Raw genomic sequence first — 15,856 nt, 5'->3', positions numbered from 1 at the left:
TGCTGATTGGCAAGGATGTTTTGGATGGACGCTCATGGAAGGGAGAGGGAGGAAGAAGGATGGGCAGAGGGCAAGCGCAGCTGTGATGCAGGAGCTCTGGAGCCCGTATGTCCCATCAGTCTTTTCTTTGGGACAAAATGGCTTGGCCTTTATCCCTCTGCCTCCATCTATTGTTGATGGGGGTCGCCCAGGGAAGCAGGTGACCTCTAGTGAGGAGAATCCTGAAAGGGCTGACAGCTGAGGGCTGAGGGCTGACAGCTTTCATCGCAGCTGGGACAACAAATCCTGCCTTGCAGAGAGACCTGGGCAGCTGGTCTCTGCCCATCACCATGCAGAGGGACTGCGAGTGTGCTGGGGTGGGCTGCAGCTCTGGTTCTGAGCTGTCTGCAGTTTGTGTGGTCAACGTTGCTGTGCAGAGATTGCTGTTGTTTCATCCACGTTCTTCATTCTTTCTGTGCAATGCTTTGAGGCCCTTATACTGTGCCGGATTTGCCACTCCCTTGAAGAACCCCATCGGTATTTTTTCTTTCAAGAGGCCTGGCTGTCTGACCCTCAGCCTCTCTTACCCTCCTACTTCAACACTGCCGGGTCTTTTCCTTCGGAACTGCAGCCCCTGAAGGTTCTCCCTAGGCTCTCTGGGCTGCAGGGTTATACAGAAGTGTGCCGCTGGCCTTGCTGTAATTCATTGATTTCTTATTTTTATTAAAGGACAGGGTAATGACTGTAGTCACCGCAAGGACTTATTTATGGCTCTGTCCTTCCTGATTGTTAGCCTTAGGAGGCACTCTGGGGCTGTAGATAACTCACTGGCCTCCTGATTGTATGTAATTAGGGCCTGGGTAGGAATCGCCTTTTAATTTCTCTTTTCCCAGTGAGCCTGATTTTTCAATTCTTGCAGTGACCCAGACCAGCCTTGTATAAACCTTGGAGTCAAGCCCTGATGAGCCCCGAGAACAGGGGAATAAAGGCGGTGGAGCCCTGAAGCCTGCCTCTTCTTGGGTTTGAAACACAGCTCAGCCATCACTATGTATAGGGGCTGGGGAAATTTTCTTAATCCATATACACTTCAGTTTCCTCATTTATTAAACATGGATAATAACGCCTCCCAGTTACAGTTGCTGTGGGGATAAATTTCATTACCATGTGCTTAGCTCTGCCTGACAATTAATAGGCATCGAAGCAGTGTCTATCGTGTCATTGTCATTGCTATTTCCACTATTTTTATCCTTCAACTTCTAAGTTCAGGGGTACACGTACAGGATATTTCCACTTTTCCTGAGAGAAAAGTGAAGCTCAGACTGTAATTAGTGATTCTGACTGTTTTTAGCAGATTCTGAGAATGTATTTCTTTTTCTTTTTGAGACAAAGTCTCACTCTGTCACCGAGGCTGGAGTGCAGTGGTGTGATCTCAGCTCATAGCAACCTCTGCCGCCTGCATTCAAGTGATTCTCCTGCCTTAGCCTCCTGAGTAGCTGGGATTACAGGCATGTGCCACCACACCCGGCTAATTTTTTTTGTATCTTTAGTAGAGACAGGGTTTCACCACCTTGGCCAGGCTGGTCTTGAACTCCTGACCTCGTGATCCACCTGCCTCGGCCTCCCAGATCCGCCAGCTGAGATTACAGGAGTGAGCCACCGTGCCCGGCCGAGAATGTATTTTTTCACCAACTTTCTTTTGGTACTGTTTTCCTCAACCTGCCTCTAGTTGTAATGCCCTAGTAAAATCCTACAACCATTCTAATGCCAACATCAAAAGAGCTCCCAGGGAGCTCCTTTTGAACCCTTGGTTCAGTTTTGTTCTCACTGGTTGTGACCAGCGCTCACTGGCTATGGCCCTCCTGGTTACGGAGCTCCCTGACTCTACCAAATAACTAATCTCTGAGGGGAACAACGTAGGCTAAGGCAAGAAGTGTGAAACTATTCAAGGGAGTTGTTTCTGGATGTTGTCAATATTTAATGGCCCTCTCCACATCTTTAGCCTTACTTCTTGTGATGGTTAATACTGTCAACTTGATTGGATGGAAGGATGCAGAGTATCGATCCTGGATGTGCCTGTGAAAGTGTTCCCAAAGGAGATTAACATTTGAGTCAGTGGACTGGGAAAGGCAGACCTATCCTTTATCTGGATGGGCCCCATCTAATCACCTGCCAGCATGGCCAGAATAAAAAGCAGGCAGAAGAATGTGAAGAGACTAGACTGGCTTAGCTGGCCAGCCTACATCTTTCTCCCATGCTGAATGCTTCCTGACCTTGAACACCGGACTCCAAGTTCTTCAGCTTTGGGACTCAGATTGGCTTCCTTGTAAAATACAGTAAGTCTCATATGATCAAGATTCCATAGAAAAACAAAACAACTTTTCTGATGGCGAGAGTGGGGAAGGAGTTCTTGGTAGAGAATGTGGTACTTTAGTTTGACCTGGAAGAATGGGTGAAATTTCAACTGGTAGCAGTGGAGACAGGTCCTTCTAGGCCAAGGAAGGAGCAGGAACAATGGCAACAGGAGTGATTGTGAGGTGTAATGTTGGGATATTTCATGCATTTACGTGTAGCTTGAAATAGTGCGAAGTGAGGCTGCATAGCTAGTTATCACAACGAAGGACAAAGCTAGGTAAAAAGTGTGAACTACTTTTGGTAGAAGATCTGAAACTATTGAGAAGTTCTGAGTGTCCGAGTGACATCAGCAGAGCTGTGCTTTTGGCAGATTTATTTGGTAATGTTGTGCAGAATTTTTTTTTTCCAGGTAGAGACAAAAAGTAGATTAAAGACTCTCAAGAGTAAGGTGAGATGTCTGGCTGGCCCAGCCCCCTGGAAATGGGACTGAACACGGGAAGAGTGTGAGGGTATTTAAAAAGCTGGATGTGTACAACTTGGATGGTCAGGTAGAGAGAGGTTTTGAATCCAAGTAAATATTGAAGCCTTTACTGAACAGAAAAATTATGGAGGAAGACAATGAGTTTTACTTTAGCAAAAGAAATTAAAAGTAAGAGCACCTGGAAGGACGAGTGGACAGCAGTGGGAATGAGGAGCTGGAGCACTCGGGTTCATCAGGGTTGGTGCCAGAGGTTGGATTAATTGCCTTTGGAGCTTGTAGGGAAGAATAGCAGAAAGATGGAAAGCTGGTGGTTCTGTTCTTTAGTGTATAGACTTCTTTTATCTTGTGAAGGGCCCGTTAGCTAACAGCTTGCCTGGCCTGAAGACAAAGTGAAACCAATTATCTTGATTGACTGAGGCACCCAAAAACATTTAGAAAGGACTAGCTTTCTTCCACCCGCAAAGCTAGAATGTGGATGCAGGGTATTTGCTTTACTAATCATGGTTACTTCTTTCCATCACCCGACTAGGGTGTCCAGGAGACAGGATTCTTCCTGCCCTTGCTCCCGTCAGATAGACAATGAAGGACCAGAGTGTTGTTTCAAAGCACATTTCTTTCTGGAGTCCCAGAAGGAAACAAACACTCCCTGGTTGTGTGACAACCCAGAAGGCAGGAACGTTAGACAAGGGTGAGATCAAGTTCTGAGGCACACAGGAGCCATGGATCACTTCATCTTCAGGGGAGACTGGCTGAGACCATTGCCCCAGAGTCCTTGGGAGTTTACGGTTTTGTATTAAATTTAAGCATTTCCTTTTGATGAAGTATTTTATGATGGGCATTGTAAATTACTCTAAGGAAATTTTTAGTCACCAAGAATTTATGACAATGATAAATTTGGGCAATGTCTTTTTAAGTGTCTCTATGAATGAACACTTTCAAAATTTCCCCAGGTTCTAGTCAAAGTTAGAGCCTCCTGGTGATTATTTTTGTATTTCCATGTCTCAAGTGACTTCTTTTATTAAGATTCCCAAGAATAAGACTTATGATTTATCTTGATGACATTTTAACAGCCAGTCATACCAAGTACATTTTTCTTTCTTATGTACCAGAAAGTATATTCTTGCTGTCAGCCTTTGGGGTACCATCAATTTCAAAAGTTATCTGGTGTTTTTCCTAAACATGGAATATTTTTTAGCTTTGTGAGTTATCAAAATAGTTAGAGATTCTGGAGAGAAAAAGAAACAGAAATGAAGTCAGAGTGGTGTCTTATCAGTAAGATATAAGAAAATGTGCAATTCATCCTGTGACTTTCATTTATAGAATGACTGAATTGGACTAATATTTATGGGGAATCCTGTGAATGAGCAAACACAATTTGTACTTGACCAAAATTAGTGGACTCAGTGGCCACACCTGCTATTTCCAATATAAAAGAGAGTTCATGTTTCACATTAAAAATTATTTTCAAGGCAGTGTCATTTTGGAAAGAAATGAAATTATTTGAATTTCACAGGGTCCTTTAGTGTTTATCTCTTGGACTTCACTTCTTGGATATGTTTGCAGCAGAAAAAGTAATCAAATCACTAGCCACTTCAGAGTTTCCCAAGAGTAGATGAGTCATTCCTAACTCGTTGGAGGAGGGAACCATATTTCATCTTTGCAAAAAAAACCCCACCTTTCTTATTTTATATAACATAATTTGTCTCATCTTCTGTATGTAAGCTCTCACATTTGAATTCAGAGGTCCTAATAGCAAGTTAAAACTATGCAACATGTCCCTTGGGTATTTCATAGGCACCATCTCCACACAAATAGTTAAGAATTTTTATGTCTGTCAGATTTCATTTTGACCTTCAATTTTTAATTTGAATTATTATAAATAGAAGCAAAAATGCATGACAGGAAAGGGAGAAACAGAGAAGCAAGGGGATTTATGCATGTGGGTAGTCGCCTCTTGGTGCTTCTGTTCTGGAGAGGAGATTTCCCTGTTTTTTTTTTTTTTGAAATGGAAAAAGAGGACAGAATGTGGTGATTCAAGAGTGTGCAGCAGAGTTTGGATTTACTGTCACATGTCCTGATATGCCATCACCATGCTTTTGCTCTCTGTGGAAGAAATTGCCTGGATTTCTGCACAGAACAGAAGTTCTGGCACAAGTTCTTGACATAAAATTACCGCTCTATCGATATTTGTTGAATAAATCAGCTCATCAAAATGAGTTGGAGTTTAAATTGTAATTGCATCCTGAATAGAATACATACATAAATAAATAGATAAATGAAAAAGGCCATTCTTCCTGGATGTTGTTGCGGCCAGGACATGGAAACTGACTTAGCTTTGCCAAAGAACCTGGTGGATGCTGTTGCATCTCCAGAGTCACTAGAATTGGCTCAAGGTTCTGGAACTCATATGAATGAACCAGAACAGGTTTGAAAGCTATAGAGCTCAGTTTTTTGAAAGCATACCCTGTTTATTATTCATTGATTGTTCATTTATCCTTCACTTACTGGTTCTACACATTCATGAACTTTGGTACTGAGCAGGTACTTCTGTGATGTGTTGCTTCAATAAGTTATTCTATTTTATGTACTTTTATTATGAGTATATATACTGAGGATTTCCTGGCCAGTTGTTGCCCAGCTGGTACCTTCCAATGTCTACTCTTTCTTCCTCACCACCTAGAATTCCTCACCCATTTCAGACTGGTGGTGAGCAAGTGTCTATGTGTGTAGAGTGGGCTGGGCCCTCAGTAACAATGACTGGATGTGGGGCACTGATATGAGCCAGCAGGTTTGGTGAAAACACTGAAATACATCCAGGGCTAGATGGCCTTGGGAAATGAAACAGACAGTGGGGCCAACTCAAACCCCAGCCTTAGGGTCTAAAATCAGAGCACAAAATAGATATCACATGGAGTCCAAACGACCTTTGACAATCCTTTGAACTGTTCACAGAGTTCTGAATATGTCACCTCCTTTGAGCACACTGGGAACCTACATGACATTTCCCAATAAGCCATCCCCAACCAGTGTTCCTCCAGGGTCTCTGTCTCCCCCAGGACTCCCTGTCCCCCATTCCTGCAACTCTCCAACCCCTCTTACCCATTCCTGCAACTCTCCAACTCCTTTTCTCTCCTTCCTCTTTGGTCGGGTGCATATATTTGAATTTGTGTAAATTAACTATAACGTTAGACCTTGGAATCTAGACTTCAAAGTCCAAAAGTACTGGGGAAAATATGAGAAACAGTTCATAGGCCAGACGTGGTGGCTCAAGCCTGTAATCCCAGCACTTGGGGAGGCTGAGGCGGGCGGATCACGAGATCAAGATCAAGACCATCCTGGCCAACATGGTGAAACCCCATCTGTAATAAAAATACAAAAATTAGCTGGGTGTGGTACTGCGTGCCTGTAATCTCAGCTACTCAGGAGGCTGAGGCAGGAGAATGGCTTGAACCCCAGAGGCAGGGGTTGCTCTGAGCCGAGATCGTGCCACAGCACGACAGAGCAAGACTGGTGACAGAGCAAGACTCTGTCTCAGAAAAGAAGAAAGAAGGAAGGAAGGAAGGAAGGAAGGAAGGAAGGAAGGAAGGAAGGAAGGAAGGAAGGAAGGAAGGAAGGAAGGAAGGAAGGAAGGAAGGAAGGGAGGGAGGAAAGAGAGAGAGTTCATAAGTAACAGGCCTGCAAAACGGGAGTAGGAAGATGGGTCAAGTGTTGGACTTGATGTCATAGAGTGTGGAGGGAGGGCTGGCCAGGCAGAGCTCTTTCTAACATATCTGCTCACTGGCTCAGGAGCGTCTCCATCCACAGTTCCAAGTTGATTGGGCAGCAAGAATGAGGACTAAAAAGAGAAGGGAGGAAATATACCAGAGCCCATACACAGTCATCCATAACCCCCTCCCTGTGTTTATTATCAACCTGGGATTGAACGCTGTAGGATTTCCTGACTTACATTTTTATAAAACTGTGTATTGCAAGGGTATACTGTACTTAGTGTGTTTGTTTACAATTCTCAATGGCACACTGAATTTGAGTCCCTAGTTTGAACACAAAAAATATTTTCAAGGCTGGATGTGGTGGCTCATGCCTATAATCCCAGCACTTCGGAAGGCCAGAATCTGAGGTCCAGAGTTTGAGATGAGCCTGGCCAACATGGCAAAACCCCAACTCCACTAAAAATACAAAAATCAGTGGGGCATGGTGGCATGTGCCTGTAGTCCCAGCTACTTGGGTGGCTGAGGCAGGATAATCACTTGAACACAGGAGGTGGAGGTTGCAGTGAGCTGAGAATATGCCGCTACAGTCTAGCCTGGGTGACAGAGCAAGACTTTGTTTCCCAAAAAAAAAAAAAAAAAAAAATTCAAGACATACCACCTAAAAATGCCAATAATTTTCAATATATATGTTTTGAAATTAAATTGCAATATAATTTAATAATAGTATAAAGTATTATAGAGAAAAATAAAATTCTGTCATCCTAATGTAACAGTTCTTTTTTATTATTCTCCTTCCCCCTTTTCCTCCTTCCTTCTTTCCCTTACTTTCCCTTCTCTTCCCCTTCTCTTCCCTTTGTTCCCTTCCTTCCTTTTTTCTCTTCCATATTTATGCTGTGTCTACTCTCTCCAGATGCTCTTCTAGGGCCTGAGGATACAGCATGACAAAACAAAGATTTCTGCCCTTCTGGGGATTATGGATACTAAGTAACAAACATAAAAATAAGTAAATAGTATGTGAAGCTTTACATTTTATTAGACAAAAGAGTCACCTAGGGGAATAGAGTGTCAGAGTGCCAGGGGGAGGGTGGCAGGTAACGTTATTAAGGACAGTGGTCAGGACAGGTGACCTAGTAGTCAAAACTTCAAAGAAATGAGGGAGGTTCCTGCACGGATGTATGAAGAAAGAGCAGAGAGAACTGAAACCACAAAAGCCTTGAAGAAGGAGCTTTTCTGGAAAGTTCCAGGAATAGCAAAGAGGCCCATGTAGCTGGAGCAAAATGAGTGATGGGGTAAGGGTATAGGAGATGAAATAAGAAAGATGAGATGGGTCCCCATCATGTAGACCTTGAGGGTGTTGCCTGTGTGAGTGGAGTTAAGCTGAGAAGCTTCAAGAAGGTGCATGTTTAAGTCATCCTTGTGGCTACGGTATGGAGAAAGGGTGGAGGAAGGGTAAGGAGGGCAGCAGAGGGAGCAGTAGGGAGCCACTGCAGAAATCCAAGCAGTGGATAATTGTCGAATGGATAAGTCAATCCATTATCCAAGAGATGGTGGTGGCTGGGCCAAGGCAAAGGACTGGTTCAAACATACCTGTTGTGCATGGCTCTAAATGCAATGCACTTGACTTCATGACTTGGTGACTCAGCCAGTGTGCATAATACTGAAAAACAGTATATAAGTCAGAAACCCTAGCAACTTAGCTGTCAGTCTTCTCCTTAGCACTCCTTTCAAAGGACCTGTAATTTTGGGAAGGGGCATGTCTTGGAAAGTTTTGCTAATTCATTGTCTGAGAGTTGTCTGGCAGAGAGTATCCATGCATTTATCAAAGTTCTGCTAATGAACATATTAATGAATCATTAATATTATTGTTTGCTGCTTCAAGAATCACATGCTATGTCCATTTACCTTCATGAAATCTGGTAAGCTAAATGTATTTGAGATTATGAGATTCTTTTATGCCTAATTTATTTTATAAACTACGAATGTAAATCATATCACTCTCCCATGCAATTTCAGTTGAGAGGGTAACGACGATGTTGCCATAATTGAGACATTCTAACTTGGGGGGTGCCCACAGAGCTGCTGAGTTGCATGCCATTTCTATTTTTTTAGTTGTTTTTAGTTTTAAAAATAATTTCCAGAGTGTCACTTTTTGTAATTCTAATTTCAATTTGTAGTCTAAACATTGCATTGAGCTTTAGGGGGTATTGCAGCTTGCTTTGGGTCTTTGTCTGCTAATGTTTCTATTACTGCATCCATAGTGAAACAAGAACATTTATTGAAAAACTTCTGACATAAGCATTTTTCTAAATGTGCTGTATTATGGGGCACCAAACACCGCAGGGAAGCTGAGCATTGTTGTTGTTTTGGGTAGTGATGTTATTATGATGGTGGTGGGAGCTTCACGTCTTTTCCACTTTTTTCCAAGGCAAATGGAATAACATAGGGGTCTGTGGACCCTGAGTGTATAATTCCAGTATTGGAGAGAATCTTAAAGATGATCTAGCCCAAGCCTTGTGTTTTACAGATGGGAAAACCGAGCCTCCGTCTGGTGAATTAACTTAATGAAGAATCAGTACTTACAATGTGTTTTCCTGATATTATTAAAACATTGACAATGTCACACCCAACTATAGTCTGGGTCTGGCCTCGTAAGAGGAATGACATTTAGGTCGACAGGGAATTCTTGTTGGGTTTTATTCCTTTCCCCTTATCTTTGCTGTAGTAATCTGTCAAAAGACCCATTATTCAGGTTTGAAGGGACACATTCAGTTTGTAAAAGGCAAAAGAGAAGGGGTTTAAGGTAACTATTCTTTCCTTATAGTTAGGTTGCCAAACGATGCAGGAAACCATTCTTCCAAAGCTGAAGTGAGGTGTCGTGTCTTGCTGTGCATTGTCATTCTTTAGAGATTGAGCAACCCTCCCTGCTAGGGAACTACAGACTTACAATTCACGGCTTGCAGGGAAAGTCATGTCCTCTATAATAGACAATAATGACTACAATAAAATAAGGCCACAGCTCAGACAGCAGAGAAGCAACACTGTTGGCAATGGGGGGTGTAAGCATGGCCTAACTGGTGATCACGCTATCTGGGTCCTGGATAGGGTGCAAATTCTGCTGCTGCTTACTCTAGGTGATCTTGGACAAGACTTTGGGCCTCTGTTTTCTCATTTGTAAAGTGGGAATGATAGTGCATACCTTATCAGGCAAGAAGGCAGTCAAGTGCCAGAGTGGGAGAGAAGAGTTCCGTGTGATATCTGGCAGCATGTGGTGCCTACTCACAGTTCTTCCTTGGCCTAATGTTCCGAAACCTCTGATAAACAGTGCAGCATGGTCAGCTGAGAACCCTGCTGGGGGCACTGAGAGTCTGGTCAGTGAGGGGATTGAGAGGTCTGCTCTTTCAGTGATTATTTTTGAGAAATATTGAGTTTTACCAGCCACAGATTTGTCAGTGTAGCTGTAGTGGCAGTGAACATGGGAGTTCTGGATTAATGTGCATTTTGGGTATCCCAAGACAAGGCTGTCTCCTGTAGTACATAACTACCACGTTGATTAGAGTATTAGGCATTGTCAATGTGGACTGTGCCTTTTCTTTCCTTTGTTTCCCCTTGATTTTGGGCTGAGTTGGCAGCCTGTGAGTACAAGCCTTTGGGTCTCTCTGTCATTATGGCCTCTTGCTGATTTCTGCCTCTGAGCTCTGGGCATGATCTGGTGTCTTTTCATTCAGGGAAGGAGGGAAGGGGGCATTGGCCCAGTGAGCTACTAGTGTAGCAGGTGCTTCAGCATGCTAGAAGGACTGCTGACACCAGCCCTAGACGTCAGCAGGCTACGGGAATTGCCTGGGCTGAAGAGAACCATGTCAGCCAGGACAGTTCATATCCAATAACTGGTTGGTGTACGAGCTAGAAAGGCCTGGCTTGTCACACTGTCTTGGGACAATGCTGCCGAGCCATCCTGGGTTCACAGCTCCCTGTGGGGTCCACTGAGGCTTTGTTGAGACCGTCTCAGCTCTGTTTCCTTCACGCCTGATCCTGCATTCACGCCTTTCCTCACGGGTGGCAATCCCAGAAGCACTAGCTAAGAAGCTTCCCAGATGCTCATCTCCAGCTCAGAGTCTGTTTCTCAGGGGCCCTGATCTAAGACAAAGGGGGTGTCTGTATAAACGTGTGTCTGTGTGTGCAGGTGCATCAAGAATATTTTCTGTCTCTTTAAGTCTGCTCATAAAAGTGCGCACCCTCCGGTGTCCCACCTTGCCCTGCATATTCTCCTCATTCCACAGTTTCTCCTCATAATCTGCCCTTGTCAGCCTTTACTGGCTGCTGAATTTTAAATTCCATCACCTTCCTTAGGAAGTCTGCATCCAGGTTTCGAGGGAAGGGAGTAGGGGAGTGGGACTGGTCACTAAACTGGGCATCTCAACAACTTGTGAGTTAGAAATTTGCAGTGCCAGTAAACAGGCTTAAAAAAGAAAATGTTTTCTTTCCATCTTCATTGTCATCCAATGATAAAGCATTCATCTGAAGTATTCCAGAGCCCAACTGAGTCAAAAGCAAATTTTAATTTTGAAACAACAATCTGAATTCACTTCAACATGTTGGCTGTGTTTTGCTTTAGATGGTGGGGCTATAGGCTGTCTTTCTCTGGTTTTTACTGCTCCTGTGATAATTTTTTTCAAAACTTTCATATGCAGAACATACATTACTTTTATAAATGAAGAAGTGACATTTTATTAAGAATCCTCCCCTCCCCTTCCCCCCCACCCCTTGACACACACACCCATACTATATCCTGTGCATGTGCCTGACAGCGACTGTAAGAAAACCCTAAATGTTTCTGACCTCTCTGAAATGAAAAGCTCGACAGAGCTCAGCAGGAAGACTTAAGGCTCTTTGGTCAAGGCAGAAAGAACCGTTAGGGAATAGGGCATATTTCATGTTACAGCTTGTAATCTCAAAACATTGACTTTTTTAGTGCAAATTATAGAAAAGAAGGTGTGAGTATCACAGACTGGGTTGGGAAATTTCATCTGCCTTTTTACAGATGTTCATCAACATAACAAAACTTGAGTGAATGTTTAGCCTGCACCCTTGTCTGTTCTAAGCAGAGACGGAATAAAAATATGTTCGAAGTAAGTCACCTAGACTAGGAAAGACATTTTCGTTTAGAAAAAAAAAATCGACGTGAAATATGCGGTCATCAAAGAAGGACCACCATGTTTTATTTTGTAATTACGAAAATTTGTCTCTTTTGACACGTGAAATGAATGTAGGCACTCAGGCATGGGGAGAAAGTTGAATTGTCTGAAAATTAAATCAAAATAAAAATGAAAAATACAAATGGGTGTTTCATATTCACTAACATGGGAGTCATCTTTTAGATATGACATTTTGAAGGAATCCCTGAGAAGCTTGAAAGCTCATACCTCTGAGTAAATTATGGCCCCAAACAGTATAGAAATAATTGAGAATGTTTGTTGTTTTTAAATAAATGCAATAAATCTGGAATGGTGTCAGCAGTCTGGAGTGTGGAGGGCACTGTTCTATACCTTGAGATGTACAATGTGCTGAGATCTTGTCACAGGGACACATGCATATATATGATGGCTTGTCTGTGACAGGGCATGATTGCTCAGACACATTCACCTACAGAGAACAGCCTGGAGTTGGCCAAAGAGGGGAGGTGTTCAACAGAAATGGACTCATATCTGGCTCCACTGGGTCCTAGAGGTGTGGCCCAGGTAAGGTGCTTTTCTTTAAAAAAGTGAATGTTGGATGGGTGTGGTGGCTTATTCCTATAATCCCAGCACTTTGAGAGGCCGAGGCAGGTGGATCACAAGGTCAGGAGTTCAGAACCAGCCTGGCCAAGATGGTGAAACCCCGTCTACTAAAAATACAAAAAAATTAGCTGGGTATGGTGGTGGGTGCCTGTAATCCCCCAGCTACTCAGGAGGCTGAGGCAGAGAATTGCTGGAACCGGGGAGGCAGAGGTTGCATGAGCTGAGAGCACACCACTGCACTCCAACCTGGGCGACAGAGCAAGACTCCGTCTCAAAAAAAGGGAATGTTGATAAGACCATGCCTCCTAGGGGTGCTACGAAAATTGATAAGCACTCATTAAATTGTTGCTACTATGGCAGGTGTGAACACACCTTGAATGGTACCTGGGGACTTTTTAATAATCTCTCTGCATATGTGTGCATGTATGTGGTATGTGTGTACTTTGTGTGTATTTATGTGCATATGTGTAATTTGTCCACAAATATAGTTGGCCCTTGGCATCTGTGGGTTCTGCATTCATGGATTCAACCAACTGGAGATTGAAAATATATGGAAAAAAAATTACACCTGTTCTGAATGTGTACAGACCTTTATTCTTGTCATTATTCCCTAAATAATACAGTGTAACAACTATTTCCATAGCATTTACATTGTATTAGGCATTACAAGTAATCTAGGGGTGATTTAAAGTTTATGGGAAGATGTACATTGGTGATATGCAAATCCTACTTCATTTTATATCAGGAACTTCAGCATCTGTGAATTTTGGTATCTGTAGGAGGTCCCAGAACCAATCCCACCCAGATGTTGAGGAATGACCATACATACTTCGAGTATGTTTACTTTGTGTGTACTCTGTGTGTGTATGTATGTACTTTCTCTGGGGAACTGTGTGTGTGCATGGGTATAAATTGTGTGTCTGTGTACTTTGTATATGTGTACTTTGTGAGTGTGTGAGGCTCCTTCTAGGACCAGCAGTGAGCCATTCTCTATGCCCTCACAGGGCTTCACCCCCTGAGAAGAGCTCAAGAGAGGACCTGGTGCATTGGTTTTAAACTGAGAAACTGAAATGACTGCCTTAGTTCCTATGTATCCTCAGGTACACTAAATACTATATATATATATGTGTGTGTGTGTGTGTATGTATATATACACACACACACACATATATACATTGCTGTGTTTAAAAAATAAACTGTGCATACATTTTATACTATATTTTAGAATACTATAAGCTATGTTTTTAAGTGCAATTGCTTTTTAGCAATAAGCCAGTAACATTGCGGGTATCCCAGTCATTCCACAAAACAGTGTCTTGTGAACAACTAATGAGGCTGAGAGTCTTTAATTTTTTAAATTATTTCCATAGTCAAGGGTGGTTTAGTTAAAGACAAAAAAAAAAAAAAAGACTCTTTGACCTAACTTGAGTAAAGGGGATTCCTGGCAAAAGATATTGGGACAATTACATGAGACTAAAAGGAGAAGTTCAGCTGTAAGCCTTTTTCCTCCCTGTCTGTCTCCTCTCTCCTTCCTTCTCTTTCTCTCTAAGGAAATGTGATCTCTTAGTTCTGTACATTCACCCCCTGTCTAATCCTTCACTTTGATCTGGTTCTTTCTGAATGGATCCTGGGCTGAGGTTTCTCTTGTCGGCCAGAGCAGGCCTGAGCTCCCAGACTGAAGGGAGGGAAGCCAGATATGGTTCAGCAAGGTGACTGAAATCTCTCTTCTGATTCTGGTGTGTGTGTGTGCGCGTGCACATGCACGCACATATCCACACACAGGTGTGCGTGTGTGAGAATAATAAAGAGGGACAGAATTGGAGACAGAGGCACAAGGAGATAGAGACAGCACAGACAAACAGCACAAGAAGGTAGAAAGAGAGAGACCGAGAGACACAGAGAGAAAGAGACGCCAACACACAGAGATAGATGTAGACGGAGAGGGACTGCAGATCTGTACACAGAAAGAATGGAGGAACACGTGGTGTGGGTATTAAAGCTGAGGCCTCTGCTTGCTGGAAGAAGAGCTAGAGTAATGGTCAGGCCAAGAAGGGGCACAAGGGCGCTGCTGCAGTGCCCAGGGTCCTCAGTTGGGCATGTTCTACTTGGCTGGGAAGGGCCTGGTGGGCCAAGAGCAGGTAACTTAGGCTACTGTAGCCAGCCATACCAGAGGGGGAAGTGCACAGGGCTATGTGGAAGCTGGGCCTGGTGGATCCTGGCCATTGGCCACCTTTATCCTGGCACCCTGGGAGTCTGTGTAACATTGAAATGAATGGCATGTGTTGAGTAACTACTAAGAGGGCATTTTAGGTGGATGAGCTCATTCTATCTCATTTAATTTTAAGGCAGGATATAATAGCTGTTGCAGACTGAAACAGACAGACCTGGATTTGTGCCCTGACGGCTACTTAGTAACCGCGTGACCGTGGATGATGGATTTATGGCTCCCTAAGCCTCAATTTCTCCATCGGAAATATGAGAATAACAGTTCAGCTGCCGTACGGACTAAATGCGGTAGAGCCTGTGACCTCTGATGTGCTTGGCAGAGAGTCTGCACAGGATCTGTGCTGGATAAGTGTGAGCCCATCCCCAGCCCATTGTGAGTGGGGGCAGTGTGATCCCTGCTTTCACTAGTGAGGAAACGATGTGGGGGCTTTGATATGACTCTTCTGGTGATCTCAGCTGCTGGAGGCATCACCAGAGTCCAGAGCCTCCTAGGCCAACTCCAAAGCTCTCATCATGATGGTTTATTGATTTTTCTTTTCTTTTAATAAAACTGGCTTCTCGTAAACAGTGGCTTGAGAGTTTTAGGTTAGGAAGTGGCCAGAGAGTTTGCAGCCTGCTGGCCTGCTCCTGGCTACAGTCGCTATTTTCTTGGGGTCTTGGGAAAGGTGATTCAGGCTAACAGTAATGGCATTATACCTCCCCACCCCGCCACACACACACAAGGACTCTGGTTTTGGGGTGTACTGTTGTCAGACCTAGAGCCGCACGTTCTCCTTTAAAATTAAGATATTTTTAGTTTCTTATTTTTTAATTAATTAAACTGACAAACTCTGCACATTGTTAAAAAAAAATCAGGCAGAACAAGAGAGAATAAAGTCAAAAGGTGGTGTCCTGTCTAGTGCAGACCCTCAGGTGCCTGTTCCAGGGACAACCATAGTTGTGAGTTTCCTGTTTGTAGAATATCCAGATTTTCTACCCATTTTCAAGTATTTGCATGGTGTGTGTGTGTGTGTGTGTGTGTGTGTGTGTCTGTCGTTTATACCAATGGGCACTGACTCTGTACATGGACAGGTACATCACGCCTTTCTGTTCTGCATAATGACTTACCTTAGAGAATATTCTACACAGCCTCCATTTGAGCTAGTGCATTTTTTATTCACCTCAGGAGGTGGATTAGGTCTAGTTTATTCTTTTTTATGGTTGTATAGTATTTCATCGTATGAGCATCGCAGAAATTATTTATATATTCTTTATTGTTAGATAACTTCCACCCTCACCCAAGTTTTGGTACTATAAACAATTCCACAATGAATATATTTAGATGACATTGAACA

The sequence above is a fragment of the Hylobates moloch genome, unplaced genomic scaffold (assembly GCF_009828535.3).
Source record: "Hylobates moloch isolate HMO894 unplaced genomic scaffold, HMol_V3 SCAFFOLD_6, whole genome shotgun sequence".
Lineage (NCBI taxonomy): Eukaryota > Metazoa > Chordata > Mammalia > Primates > Hylobatidae > Hylobates > Hylobates moloch.
The sequence above is the reverse complement of the archived record's forward strand: the minus strand, read 5'-3'. Positions refer to the sequence as shown.